This window comes from Eptesicus fuscus, chromosome 15 (assembly GCF_027574615.1).
Source record: "Eptesicus fuscus isolate TK198812 chromosome 15, DD_ASM_mEF_20220401, whole genome shotgun sequence".
NCBI lineage: Eukaryota > Metazoa > Chordata > Mammalia > Chiroptera > Vespertilionidae > Eptesicus > Eptesicus fuscus.
In genome coordinates, this window is record NC_072487.1 from 4092610 (window position 1) to 4107667 (window position 15058).

At 42.2% G+C, this 15058-nt stretch overlaps 1 pseudogene; it reads right to left on the reverse strand.

Moving 5' to 3' along the window:
• Positions 1-8374: 8374 nt before the first annotated feature.
• LOC103304818 (F-box only protein 21-like) lies at positions 8375-10881 on the reverse strand (annotated as a pseudogene).
• Positions 10882-15058: the final 4177 nt, after the last annotated feature.

A 15058-nucleotide genomic window follows, 5' to 3' on the forward strand; every position in this document is an offset into this window, starting at 1 on the left:
TTACCTACAAGGGACTACCATTAGACTATCAGATGATTTCTCAAAAGAAACACTTCAGGCCAGAAGGGAATGGCACAAAGTATATAAGATAATGAAAACTAAGAGACTGAACCCAAGACTACTTTACCCAACAAGGCTATCATTCAAAATTGAAGGTGAAATAAAGAGCTTTGCAGACCAAAAAAAAAAGCTAAAAGAATTTATTACCACCAAATCAGCATTGCAAAAAATGCTAAAGGGTCTGTTGTATGAAGAAGAAATAGAAAGAGAAGAACACAGGCATAAAGAATAATAATGACACTAAATCATTACTTATCAATAATAAACTTCAATGTAAATGGCTTAAATGCTCCAATCAAAAGACATAGTGCAGCTGAATGGATAAGAAAACATGATTCATATATCTGCTGTCTATAAGGGACCCACCACAGAACAAAGGACTCACACAGAAAGAAAGTAAAGGGATGGGAAAAAATTTTCCAGGCAAATGGAAAAAAAAGAAAAAAAGCTGGGGTAGTAATACTCATATCTTACAAAATAGACCTCAAAGTGAAGGCCATAACAAGAGATAAGGAAGACCACTTCATAATACTAAAGGGATAAATACAACAAGAGGATATTAACTCTGGTAAACATATATGCACCCAATACAGTAACATCAAAATATATAAAAACATTCTGGAGGATTTTAAGGGAGATATCAACAGCAATGAAATCATAGTAGGGGACTTTAACACCCCACTGACATCACTGGATAGTTCTTCTAGACAAAAAAATCAACAAGGAAACAGCAATCCTAAATGACACACTAGATCAGATAGAATTAATTGATATTTTCAGAACATTTTACCCCAAAGCTACAGAATATACATTCTTCTCAAGTGCATATGGGACAGTTTCAAGGATAGACCACATGTTAGGACACAAACTAAGTCTCTACAAGTTCAAGAAGATTGAAATCATATCAAGCATTTTTTCAGATGACAATGGAATAAAATTAGAAATCAACTACAATAAAAACCCTCAAAAACATTCAAACACAGGGAGGCTAGATAGCATGTTATTAAACTATGAATGGGTTACCAAAGAGATGAAAGAAGAATTAAAAACCATCCTGGGAACAAATGAAAACGAACACAACTTCAAATGTATGGGACACAGTGAAAGCAGTTCTGAGAGGGAAGTTCATAGCACTATAGGCCTATCGCAAAAAAACAAGAACATTTTAAAATAATTTATCTAACCCTACAACTTAAAGAATTAGAAAGAGAACAAAAAGGAAAGCCCAGAGTGAGTAGAAGGAAGGAAATAATAAAGATCAGAGCAGAAATAAACGACATAGAGACAAAAAAAAAAAAAAAATACAAAAGATCAGTGAAACCAAGAGCTTGTTCTTTGAAAAGAGAAACAAGACTGATGAATCTTTAGCCAGACTCGTCAAGAAACAAAGAGAGAGGACCCAAATAAATAAAATCAGAAACAAAAGTGGTGCAGTAACAACTGAAACCACAGAAATATAAAGGATCGTAAAAAAGATATTATGAATGACTATATTCCAAAAAACTGGACAACCTGGATGAAATGGAAATATTCCTAGAAAAATACAATGTTCCAAAATTCAATCAGGAAAAATTAGGAAATAGGCTGATAACTACTGATAAAATGGAAGCAGTAACAACAAACAAACAAACAAACAAAAACACAAACCAAAAAACTTCCAGGAAACAAAAAAAGCCCCAGTCCCGATGGCTTCACAGGGGAGTTTACCAAACATTCAAATAAGAATTAACATCTATACTCCTCAAACTATTCCAAATAATTTAAGAGGAAAGAATACTTCCAAGCTCGTTCTATGAGGCCAGAATTACCCTAATTCCAAAACTAGATAAAGATGCTACAAAAAAAGAGAATTATACGTAAATATCCCTGATGAACATAGATACTAAAATCCTCAACAAAATTTTAGCAAATTGGTTCCAGAAATATGTTAAAAAGATCATACACTATGACTAAGTTGGATTTATTCTAGGGATTCAAGTACAATATTTGCAAATCAATAAATGTGATACATCACATAAACAGATTGCAGGACAAAACTCTCATGATTACATCAATTGATGCAGAAAAAGCATTTGACAAAATCCAAAGCCCTTTTTTGATAAAAACTCTCAGCAAAATGGGAACAGAGGGATCATACTGCAACATAATAAAAGCCTTATATGACAAACCTACAGCCAACATCATACTCAATGAGCAAAAACTAAAACCATTTCCCAGTTTCACCATTCTTATTCAACATAATACTGGAAGTCCTAGCCATAGCGATCAGACAAGAAGAAAAAAGAAAAGGCATCCAAATTGGAAAGGAGAAAGTAAAACTGTCATCATTTGCAGATGACATGATATTATTGTACATAGAAAGCCTTAAAGACTCCACAAAAAAACTAGTAGATTTAATAAATGAATTTGGCAATGTAGTAGAATACAAAATAAACATACAGATATCTATGGCGTTTTTATACATAAATAATGAACTCTCAGAAAAATAAAAACAAAGAAAACAATTGCATTTACCATTGCCACAAAAAAAATTAAGATACTTACGAATAAACTTAACCAAGGAGGTAAAAGACCTGTACTTGGAAAACTACAGGACATTAGGAAAAGAGATAGAGGAAGATATACACAAGTGGAAGAATATACTGTATTCATCAATTGGTAGAATCAACATCATTAAAATGTCCATACCACCCAAACCAATGTATAGATTCAATGCAATCCCTATTAAAATACTGATAGCATATGTCATAAACCTAGAGCAAACATTCCAAAAATTTATATGGAACCAAAGAGACCCCGAATAGCCACAGCAATCTTGAGAAAGAAGAACAAACTTGGAATAATCACAATACCAGATTTCAAGTTATAATACAAACCCACTGTAATAAAAACAGCTTGGTACTGGCACCAGAACAGGCATATACATCAATGGAATAGAATAGAGAACCCAGAAATCAACCCAAACCATTATGCTCAATTAATATTTGACAAAGGAGGCAAGAGCATACAATGGAGCCAAGACAGTTTCTTCAATAAATGGTGCTGGGAAAATTGGACAGACACATGCAAAAACATGAAAGTAGGCCACCAACTTACACCATACACAAAAATAAACTCAAAATCAATAAAAGACTTAAATATAAGTTGTGAAACCATAAAAATCCTAGAAGAAACCATTGGCAGCAAAATCTCAGATATCTCGAGTACCAATATGTTTACTGATACATCTCCTAAGGCAAAAGAAACTAAGGAGAAAATGAACAAATAGGACTGCATCAAAATAAAAAGCTTCTGCACAGCAAAAGAAACCATCATCAAAGTGAAGAGAGCCCACTGAATGGGAGAACATATTTGCCAGTGATACATCTGAAAAGGGATTAATTTCCAAAACATATAGGGAACTTATAGAATGTAACAAAAAGAAGACAAACAATCCAACTAAAAAATGGGCAAAGGACTAAAATAGGCACTTCTCCAAAGTACATAAAGAAGGCTAAGATATATGACAAAATGTTCAAAGTTACTGATCATCAGAGAGGTGCAAATTAACACAAAAATGACATATCACCTCACACCTGTCAGAATGGCTACCACCAGTAAAACAACAAATGACAGTGCTGGCAAGGATGTGGAGAAATGGGAACCCTATTCACTGCTGGTGGGACTGCAGACTGGTGCAGCCTCTGTGGAAAACAGCATGGAGTTTCCTCAAAAATTAAAAATGGAGCTATCATTTGACCCAGTGATCCCATATCTAGGAATATATCCTAAGAAAACCAATAGAAAGAACATATGCACCCCTATGTTCATAGCAGCACAATTTAAATAGCTAAGATTTGGAAACGGCCTAAGTGGTCATCAGCAGATAAGTTGTGAAGCAGCAACCAGCACGGCTAGGTTTCAGGATCTGGAAAAGGACCGTGCACAAATGAAGACACTAGACAAGAAATATGAATTTAGAAATCATGAGGGCCAGGCGGAAAACCCTTCTCTAGTGGAAAGGCTTCACTGGGGCCTAGACCCTGTTAGCTTTTATTCAATTTTAGAATACACATCTTGCCGTTAGTCAGGCAGGCAATCCGGTAGCAGACAGGCTATCATAAAGGTCAGTAAATATTTACTTTGAGATTATTAGGTCAGGAAATTGCTTGAGCCACCATTGTCTTGACAGAACAATTGGTGCATATCTTTTAGCCCTTGCTAAAGCTCAATGTCCATCAGCCTTCTGAATTCCCTGTTACACTTTCATGGTAGTGTAGACAATGAATAAATTCCAGCATGAGTGGATAAAAAAAAACTGTGGTACATCTACACGATGGAATACTATGCTGTTGTGAAAAAGAAAGAAATCTTCCCATTTGAAACAGCATGAATGGACCTGGAGAGTATTATGCTAAGCGAAGTAAGCCAGTCAGAGATGGATAAGTATCATATGATCTCACTCATATGTGGAATCTAATGAAGAAAATAAACTAATATACAAATAGATCCAGAGACAAAAAAGCATGAAACAGGCTGTGGAATCTCAGAGGGAATGTGTACACAGAGTGGAACTGTCAGCACTCGGTTACTAAGAACATGGGAGAAGGGCCAGTGCGGGCTGAGTGAGCAGTCAGATACCCCAGGGGACTCGAGTGCAGGCTTCACCTGGTGCAGTCATGGCCATGGCGGCTCGAGAAAGCAGACTATACTCGTTTCTTTTCCCATGGATCAGACACTCTAAGATGAAAGATGTGTTATTTGCTCTACCCTGCCACACTCAAAAAGGTCTTCAAGTGATTCTCAGGAATGACGGGGGGCATGGGACCTCCTCTTTCATTTTTAAGGTTCATTTTTCTTTTGGTTACAGAAGTGAAATCTCATTTTTAGGTCTTTGGAGACCTCGAAGTATAATTTCTTTTTTAAAAAATTTCTTTATTGATTAAGGTATCACATATTTGTCCTCATCCCCCCATTCCCATCCCAAACCTCTCCCCACACATGCCCCCACCCCCCTGTTGTTCATGACCATTGGTTAGGCTTATATGCATGCATACAAGTCCTTTGGTTGATCTCTCCCCCTTACCCCCACCCTCCCCTACCTTCCCTCTGAGGCCTGACAGTCTGATCGATGCGTCCCTGTCTCTGGGTCTGTTTTTGTTCATCAGTTTATGTTGTTCATTATTTCCCCTAGATGAGTGAGATCATGGGGAATACACTTATAGGAACCGAAAATGAGACAAGCAATAATGGTTATGCTGAGAGGCAAATGAATCAGTCTGTAGTGAGTTTCTTTCTGGGCCAACAGTTCTTTTGAGTCCCAATTTCAATGTCAAACAGTTCCTTATTTGTACATGTCAGCAATTATATTTCAGTTCTGGATGGTGGACAAAAGGTGGTAATGCAGGTCCGACCCTCTCTGGTTTGGTCCTGGGCAACCTACAGTGATGCACAGCGGCTGACTACTAGTATGGCAAGGCGTCATCAGCGTCTTCCATCTCTGGATTGTTTCTCTTTTGTCTTCATGGTTAGAGCAGTCCTGTCAATTCCTCTCTGTTGTAGGAATCCACATGGTCTTGGAGTTGTTTTCTGAAAATATACAAACATATTCTCGACCAAAAGTTAATAAAGGAATCTTTTCTATAAATTTGACTTGGGATCCTTTTTCATTTTTTGCCCAAACGATTTTCCTTTGGCTTGTTTTGACACCATGTGTGTTTTTCATGGGTGTCTTGTTGTTAGCATTACAAATGAAAGTTAATTTCCTAAAGAAAAATTTTCTAGATGTAATTTACTTACAGGATATTTTTCCTTACATGATATTCTTCTACTATCCCCCCCTTTTTTATTTAAATATTAGGAGGCTTTTGGAAATTTTATAATGTAGTCTTGATAGCTTTTAAATTTTAATTTTTTGCACTAAAATATGACTGCTTTAGGTTCATTACATGTTACACAATTTTACCATGAGATGAACTACCAATAAAAATTTTAGTTAACACTTTAGGAACAGCTTTTTGTCCAGTACAATTAATTTTTCTAGAATATTCACTTATTTCAATTAGCCAATTTAAATTAGTCTGAAAACTTGATTACTATTTTACTGTCAAATTTAATACTCTAACAACAATCTTATTTTACCCTGTAAATATTAGTGGAAAGAATTATTTGCCTTCTTGAGTAGGCCCTGAGCATTCCTGGTGCTAGGCTGGATTTAGATATCAAAAACCCACTTTCCCACACCATGCGTACAAGACAACTCAAACAAGTCTTGTTGCAGTGAGAGGGCAGCTGCTGTCGGCCATGTCTCTGTCTATTACCTGGGTCCCGATTAGAGCTGGGCATGGGAAGCGAAGCAGCCATGGGGGCAGGAGACCTCCCTCAGAAGGGGTGAGGGTTCAGGCCCCTGCAAAGTTGGGGGGGTGAGGGTCTGTGCCCCACCTCTGTTGACCCCCAAGTTCTCTCTTGATGTTCCCTCTGAGACTGTGCCTGTCTTAGGTTGTTCCTTCCCTGAGGAATCTTACCCATCTCTGGCTAACCAGCCATCCTCCGGGGCTAAGCAGGGTGATGTGAGGTTCAGTTCTGTCTCCTTGGTAGCCTATGCCCCCATGGCCTCCACGCCCAGCACCTGCCTTGAGATCCCCTTGCCTGCTGGCGGGGACTTGGCACTGATCACATATCTTGGGGAACCCAGGTTTCTTCTCCAGGGAGGGCCCAGCTCACCCCACTGGGTGAGAGACAGATCCATGGTACCAGCCACCACGAGGCTTCAACCTCGGCATGAACAGAAAGCTCAGGCAACAGCTGTGGGCAATTAGATTTTGAGAAGAGGGTCCCTCTTGGCCAAAAGGGCAAGAGGGGCCAATATAGAATGCTCAGGTGCCTTCCCAGGGGGCCCTTTACACAGTGGAAGGTATTAAATCCTTTCATGTCCTTTTTAAATTGCTGCCAGACATTCAAAGAATTAGTTTGTAAGTTTGTTTGGGATAATTGTACATTATGCTTTTGTAATTCTAGACTATCAAGAGATGTGTTTCCTTTGTCTCCAAGCACCAAAAAAATGATTTTTTATTGATTCCCAATGGTGCGAGGTACTATTACAGGTAATGGGGGTAACACAAATCTGGGAAAAATTATAATGACCTTGTAGAATAATATCATATAAGGATATTCTTTGCTCTAGGCCATGGCAATTCCATTTTAAACTGGCTGTCAATTTCTTTCTGTATTGACAAGGTCTTAGTTACATTTTCTGCACCTCTCCCAGGAGTAAGTAGTGATAGTCCCTTCCTTTGGTGTCCATGCAAGCCAGAAACTTCTCTTTAATTTTACACACAAAGGAGCAGTGGTTTGATTTTGTGTCATACAAAAGGGAAGCTGGGTGGTGATTAAAGGCCCCTGGGTAATTATACTTCCTTGCCCCACCCATGGTCCTCCTGGATGACCAAGGTGTTTGGTATTATTGGTGACTACATTAGGCTGGGGATCAGCCCACGCAAGGGCTCTTACCCATGAAGGGTCAGGAACATAAGTCCAAAATACTTCCCCATTTGCCCCAGGTAATATTACCGCACAGCTGATGACTGCTAGCATAGCAAGAAAGACATTCTTAGGCTCGAAGTATAATATCTAAAAGCAAACATTTTAACATCAGATTGTACTTCCGACTATGAAGAGAAGCCATCACTGATTTAAGATCTACTCATGCTACTGGAGAATGTTAACATAAAAGAAGTTACTTTAAAAGGAGGAACAGTAGATGAACATGGAAAAATCCATCACCAAGGCCATTATTATGCATTTCCTCAAAGAATTCCATGTAACAAAGTGGAAAACTAATGATTCATAGCAATAGGAGCGTAAGTCCAAGACGGAAAATTGTATTATTCTTCTAACTCAAATACAGATGAAGACAAGTGCCTGAAATCAGTTTCACACATTAGAAAAAATAAATGCAAATGACTCTGATTAGCACTACTTAGCTCATCTCCAAAATGCTGCCAAGTTCACTTAGCTTCACCTCTGAATAAGCAGCTAAATTCAGTCTGAAAAGACCAATGACCCTGACTCAGGACTGCAGCTGGGCCACAGAGAAATCAGGGAGAAATCGTTGCAAACTTATGAGCCCATCGCCCAGCAAATGAAATGTCTGAGATAAGTGCGAGACAGACTCCTGAGCAGGGAATTAAGGAATGATTAGACGAGTGTTGACTGTGAGCCCTCATGAGGACAGACTGTCACCACAGACAAGCAGACTGAACAGTGCCTTCCCAAGGATTCACTAGTGGAGGCATAGAGCGACATTGTCTTTGCAGCTGAGGAGAGCATGGGCCACTTAAACTGGTGGGAGGCAACCAGCAATCCAGGCCAAGTGGCTTCCTGGTGGTCGTGTCCAAAGGGGTCCGGGGACTCCTGGAGTCCTGTTCTCCTGGAAGGCAGCAACAACAGCAAAGGCACAATGTCCTCTACTGGACTTTATGTTCTCTTTCTTTGCACTGTAAATGTTCTGCACCGTTTCGTAGACAGACTCCAGATCCTCTGGGTATTGGAGCTCTAGCTCTGCATTCAGGATCTAGTGGGTGCCAGTAAACTCTGAGAAATAGCGTCCGACGTCAGGGTGCGAGATTTCTTGAGGCTCCACATTATATTCCAAGTTTTCTTGGGCTGCATATCGGCAAGAACCATCCTCCACCAGAACATTGTAGAAAGGCTGATGATGGCCGTGAGGCAGGCTGTGGACGTTCATGTTTTGAATCCTCTCATGTCCCATCATCAGGTGGGTCCTAGCCATAGATAACACAGTTATAGCCATACCTCTTATGCTTCATAACGAGCCCGATGGAGTAGCAGACACCCCTGTGCTTCTCATGGGAACGGAGCTTCACCTCCACGCCCACATCCTCCTTCTCGTGCTCAATGTGCTCTAGTGTGCTGCACCAGGTAACCCACGACCCCGTGCTGCCTAGGGTCGAGGGTATGAATGTGCTGGAAGATGTCAAGCACCTCCAAGACAAGACAAAAAGACTTCTCTGGCCAGATCCCCAGGTAGAAATAGAGCCTGGCTTGGAGGAGGAAGAGCTGCACCTGGTCCAGGTACATCGCCAGGTACAGGTCCAATGAGTCTCGCAGGAGCTGGTATGACTAGTCAATACCTTCCCGCTTTCCCAGGCTTAAAAGGTTTCCCACCAGTCACTGCAGCACCTTCTTCACATTGACCTCCCGATACAGCGCTGCAGTCACATGCTGGCTGATCAAGTATTCACACTCTTTCACCATCAGTTGCCTGCCTTTCCCACAAGCATCAATGTAGATGTAGTTAAAGATGTCCAGGTTGGCCCCTTCTGTGCCTTAGCACCACCTCAGTAAGAAGTGATTTGGGAAGTTGACAGGTTCCAGAGGGACCTCCAATTGCCGGGCAATGGTCATGTAGAGCAGAGACATGCTGATTGGGATCCCTGTTCTGTGGATCAGAACCTGGTGCATATACTAGTATAAGTTGAGGGCGTTATAGTAGTCCATGCAGTTCCCCTTGAATTCAGCTGGTCATACAGGACATAGTTCATGGTTTCCAGCACCCAGCTCTGGAACTCTACCTCCGTTACCATGGAGGACTCACCTGCCTTGAAGGCCAAACTGCGGTGGCAGCTGTTGATGCCCCAGAGGGTCTTGCACACAAGCTCCATGATGCTGCCAATCTGGGCCTGGATGTCTTTGAGGCTGATTTTGGAGGGAGGATTGCAGTACTGGTTGATAACCACAGCACCTTCGAGATACGATTGAGTCATCCTAATGATGAAGAAAAGCCTTAAGATTATTTAAAATTTTCTGTTGTCGTAGGCAGTAAAGGAATTTTTTTGCATAGTACTTCCAGGTCAAAGCTTTCCTTCCTTCCATATTTAGTGTAGAGAGTGCCTGGGAAAGGCCCCTGAGCTGATTGTCATCTGAATCCAGTGGTGCCTGGCAGAGCCATGTCCTGGAAACATACCTTGCCAGAGGCAGGTGTGTTGTCAGTCTGACCTTTAGCTCAGGCACCAGGGGGTGGATTTCATTATCTAAATCCAGCCAGGCACCAGGAACAAACACAATTATCTGGGCCCACCCAGAAGGGACGATTACAAAGAAGCCACAAGAATGCACATATTTTCTTTATCTTAAACTTTAGTAAAACTTCCTGGTATCTTACTGTATTTAAATAAATGCACTGTATTGGCTCTGGGTCCCTGTCTCTCCATCAGAGGATAGCTGTCCCACCCGGTCCCAGCTTTCCCCTATGTCTGTCTATTTCATTTTTTCAATTCCTCATCACCCCTACTCAGGATTCCTGTCCACTCTCTAGCCATGTTGGTCACAGAAAAGAGAGAAATATTTATATTTAGGATACACACCAGTTCATCCTCAAAAAATATCTCTGGCCCCTCAAGATTCTCAATGTCACTAAGACCGTTAGGAGGGACGTGCTCTGAAAAGAACCTCTTTGAGAAGGAGGCTACAATCTCCTGGGCTTTTAACCCAGCTTTGTGCTGAACTTTATATTCTTCCAACCAGTTGATGAGTCGGTCGGGTTGTGGCATTTCATAAGGGAAGGCCGCCTGGAACTGCTCCTTCCACACCTCCCGCTGCTCTGGCAGAGCTCTCGCAGCCGCCGTAGGTACTGGAGACGCAGTGATGTCTGAGGCCATCAGGGAGCCACAGCACAGGATGTACTCCTGCACTTCGCTGGGCAGGGTGACCAGGCAGCTGAGGCCCGCCACCTCTTCACAGCCTCCTCCAGCAGGGCAGCATCTGTACCATAGCCATTGGGCTGTCGACTGCTGCTGCTGCTGCTGCTGCTGCCACCATCATCTTGTCTGAGTACCTCTGATGTAGTTTTTTAAAAAAATATATTTTATTGATTTTTTACAGAAAGGAAGGGAGAGGGATAGAGAGTTAGAAACATTGATGGGAGAGAAACATCGATCAGCTGCCTCCTGCACACCCCCTACTGGGGATGTGCCTGCAACCACGGTACATGCCCTTGACTGGAATTGAACATGGGACCCTTCAGTCCGAAGGCTGACGCTCTATCCACTGAGCCAAACCGGTCAGGGCCTGATGTAGTTTTTAATCACACATAATTTCATGATATTTTTCACATACTAAACTCTTTCATTCCATCTAATACAGGTTGAAACTTTCCATATAAAATGCCACACACGAATTTTATTTATGAACATGAATATAATGTCTAAATATCATCATCTGGAAGGTATGTACTGGTGTGTGAGGATAAGGACTGGGCTCTAAATCCAGGTCATCTATATATATAAAAGGCTAATGTGCTAAATGTCCGACCGTCTAGGTCAGTGATGGGCAACCTTTTTGAACTTGGTGTGTCAAACTTCGCCAAAAAACTGAGCATAACTAGGGTAGTGTGTCACTTTGAGGGAAAAACTAACTCCAAGACTCTAGTCGCAAATGTTTCATCCTCAGGAGCAGCAAATGTTTCATCCTCAGCATGCGGCCGCGTGTCATCAGAAATGGCTACACGTGTCAGTGCTGACACGCGTGTCATAGGTTCGCCATTACTGGTCTAGGTAATGACGTCCCGTAGCAATGCCTGGCTTCCTCTCCTTAGCGACTAGCCTCCTCCTTGCAGTTTCTTCAGCCCAGGAACATGACTTGCTTTATTATCAGATGCAAACATTTCACACTTTAACCAAATGTCTGTGAAGTGTTTTCCCATGCCTCATTTCATTTGATCCTCACAGAAGTCCTGGAGTAGGTAGATAGGAGACTCGGTGGAATCCTATTTTCTTTTCATTAGCCAGAAAATGGAGATTTAGAAAGCTTAGAAACTTGACCCAACTGAAAAGAAGTAAGAAATGGTGGACCTTGAAAATGACTTCAGGTTTTCTCACTGTGCAGAATATAGTCAAACACTGCTGCAGATAAATATTTTACCCTTTGTTCTCCCTGCATTGCTGGAAGCCAATTCCAGCATGTCAGCAGGGCTGAATTATCTGGGAATGGCTAAAAGGCATTTCCCCAAACCTGAAAAGGATGCATAAAATGATTGTTTACTGCCAGACAGCTCAGGGCATCTACATGTTATTGCCTCCTACTGGCCAAACACCGAAGGCAGTTTCTCCCAAACCTGATAATCTGACAATGGATTGTGTATACAAAACCTTACCCTTTGATGTGTATTGGGTACATATACACATCTTGCCTTAGGACAAATTGTGTTAATAAAAAGCAAGGGGGCCTGAGATAAGGAGAACTTAGTTCCTCTAGCTAAGTCTTCTCTGACTCCTCATGATGCCTTTCAAAATTATGTTTCATCTCTGGACTCTTATTTAATTTACACACAGTCCCTTCTCCAGATTTCTGAACCCTTCTAGATGCTGGATCAAGACCGCTGGCACTGTGTGATCTGCAATAATAATTGGTTTCGTGTTGATATTTACTGTTGTGTTGCTGACAATTACCTGAAAGAGAAGCTGGGGTGCTTCACTGGGCTGGAAGAAGTTTAGCTACATCAGAAAGCAGGTCTAATTAAGCAAGTTTATTATACACACACACACACACACACACACACACACACACACACACACAGGCCCAGTGCACGAAATTCATGCAATGGGGAGGGTGTCCCTCAGCCCAGCCTACACCCTCTCCAATCTGGGACCCCTCGGGAGATGTCCGACTTCAGGTTTAGGCCCGATCCCACAGGGATCGGGCCTAAACCTGAAGTCGGACATCCCTCTCACAATCCGGGACCACTGGCTTCTAACTGCTCACCTGCCTGATTGCCCCCTGCCCGCCTGATTGCCCCCAACTACTCTCCCCTGCTGGTCTGATCACCCCCAAGGCTTTTATTAGTATATATATATATATATATATATATATATATATATATATATATATATGGCTAAGTTGACTTGCGCATACACGATACATATAAAGCTCTCACTGGTGCCAATCGCACACATGCGTTTCCATTCTGATCGTGAATTTGATTGACACTTCTGTTATAGAGAAAGGGCGAATAGCGATATTAAAATATTTCTTCTAATTAATTTCCTTTCAATGTGCATGAATCTGTGCACCAGGCCACTAGTAAAACTATAAACACTCAAAGACATTAAAAAAAAAAAAGCATTTAACATGACCAAACAAAACTAACAATAAAACTCCCAAACAACACACACACCCACACACACACATGCTGACTTTCATACTCTGTAAAGGGTGGTGGCAAAGTCAGGACAGGAGACACACACTCAGATGTCTTTGATATGCACACAAGTAAGCTAACTAGGTAACACATTAATAGGCTGTTATGGAGCTGCAGAGCACATGCGGCCAGGAGACTCACCACGTCCACGTTCCTCCTGCAGCGGGGAGAGGTTTCTGCAGGAGCAGCAGGGGACATGCACCATGTACAAAAGGGAATGAATGTGGAAGTTAGGAATGCATGTGAGGGCACTAAGAAAAGTGTAGTGAATTTTAAAGACAAATGCTGTCACTATTACACAAAACCAGAAGACTGCTTCATTTAAGATGCATCTGGCCATCTCAGAAGCTTTAGATGGTTCATAATCTAGTCAGCAGTACATGGTGGATGGATTGTGAGCTATATTTGCATTGAGTTCTTATCTGGAGGTAAGCCGAGGGGGTGCTGGTTTTCTCCAGCACCTCTGGAAGGGCCCAAGCTCTGACCCAAGGTCACGTCTTCTCCCACCCTCTCCCACTCCCCCTGCCCCTGTGGGCCCTCTCTCCCAGAGCACGCATTAGCAGAGACACTATCTGTCATTCTGGGCTCCCTCTAATTTATTACCAGGAAAGTCCAGGCATGATTATATCCGCGAAATGGGGAGGAGGGGAGAAAGCACCACGTGTCTTAGAGTGCTCCCAGGACCAGACAGGCTTTGTTCAGGCCACAAAGCATCTGAGAAAGAAAAGAGAACCGTGACCTTCATTTATTTGGTTTGGTTTTTAAAGGAGGAGAACCTTGCGCTCACTTTGGAGGTGACAGTAACTTCAGGCTTAGTCAAACGTGACGTTTTGTTCCAGAGAAAAACTCAATTTTGGAGGCAAACTAATTTACTTTATTTGGAGTTGTGCATAAGACACCCCTGGGCTGGGACCCTCAGTGTGGCCACTGACTGTGTTTATAACCCTGAGCTCCTTTCGGCTCCTCACAAAGCGTCTTGGACTTAGAATTCTCACTCAGGGATGACATTTTAAATTTCTCACATGACCCCTTAAAGGGTTCCTCTTGGACATTTTTGCCCAACACTGCGTTGTCTGGCCAAGAAATGAGACTGCATTTGGCTGTAGCCTTGTTCTGTGAAAGCTTGGAGAGCGGGGGCTGTGGGCTTCTTGGGCCAGGCCATCTAGCACAGCTGTTTGACTCTGCTATTGTGGGGAAGCATCCACAGACCCCCACCATTCCTTGAGGAGAGAGAATGAGCTTAACATTCATGGGTCAGCAGGAATGGACAGATTCTGTAATTACTCTTAACCAGGGAGACAGACCCACACTCCTCAAGAGCGGTGGGCTGACATGAAAATTAGCTCAAGCCCTCTCTTTGGGTATAAGTGAATGTAAGTTTACGAGAGTGCTTTGTTATGCTATCACAGGAAGGTGGTGCCTTAGAAAATGCGTCTGAATCTGCTGGCTCAGAGGAAAGGGATTCATGGTTGTCTGGGCCCAGTGAGATGAACACCTTCCCACACCTGAATGATCTGTGAGGATGAGGTCCTGTGTGACGCAGACCAGTAGGCAGTAGCTCCACCCCCTGCCACACTCCTTTTGGTTTTGACTTTGTGTTTTTAGCTTGGAAGCTCCCCTCTGAGAGAACAGCATGGCGTTAAGGAGGCTAAAAAGTGTAAATGCTTAGGATTTGAGACCCGTTCTCAGAAGATGACCGGCTCCATCCCACCTGCCCAGGAATCACTGGACAAGGACACACATTTCAGCATCTCTCCCCACCTGCGCCTGTGTGTGGTGTGTCAAGAAAGCTGTGCCTAATGT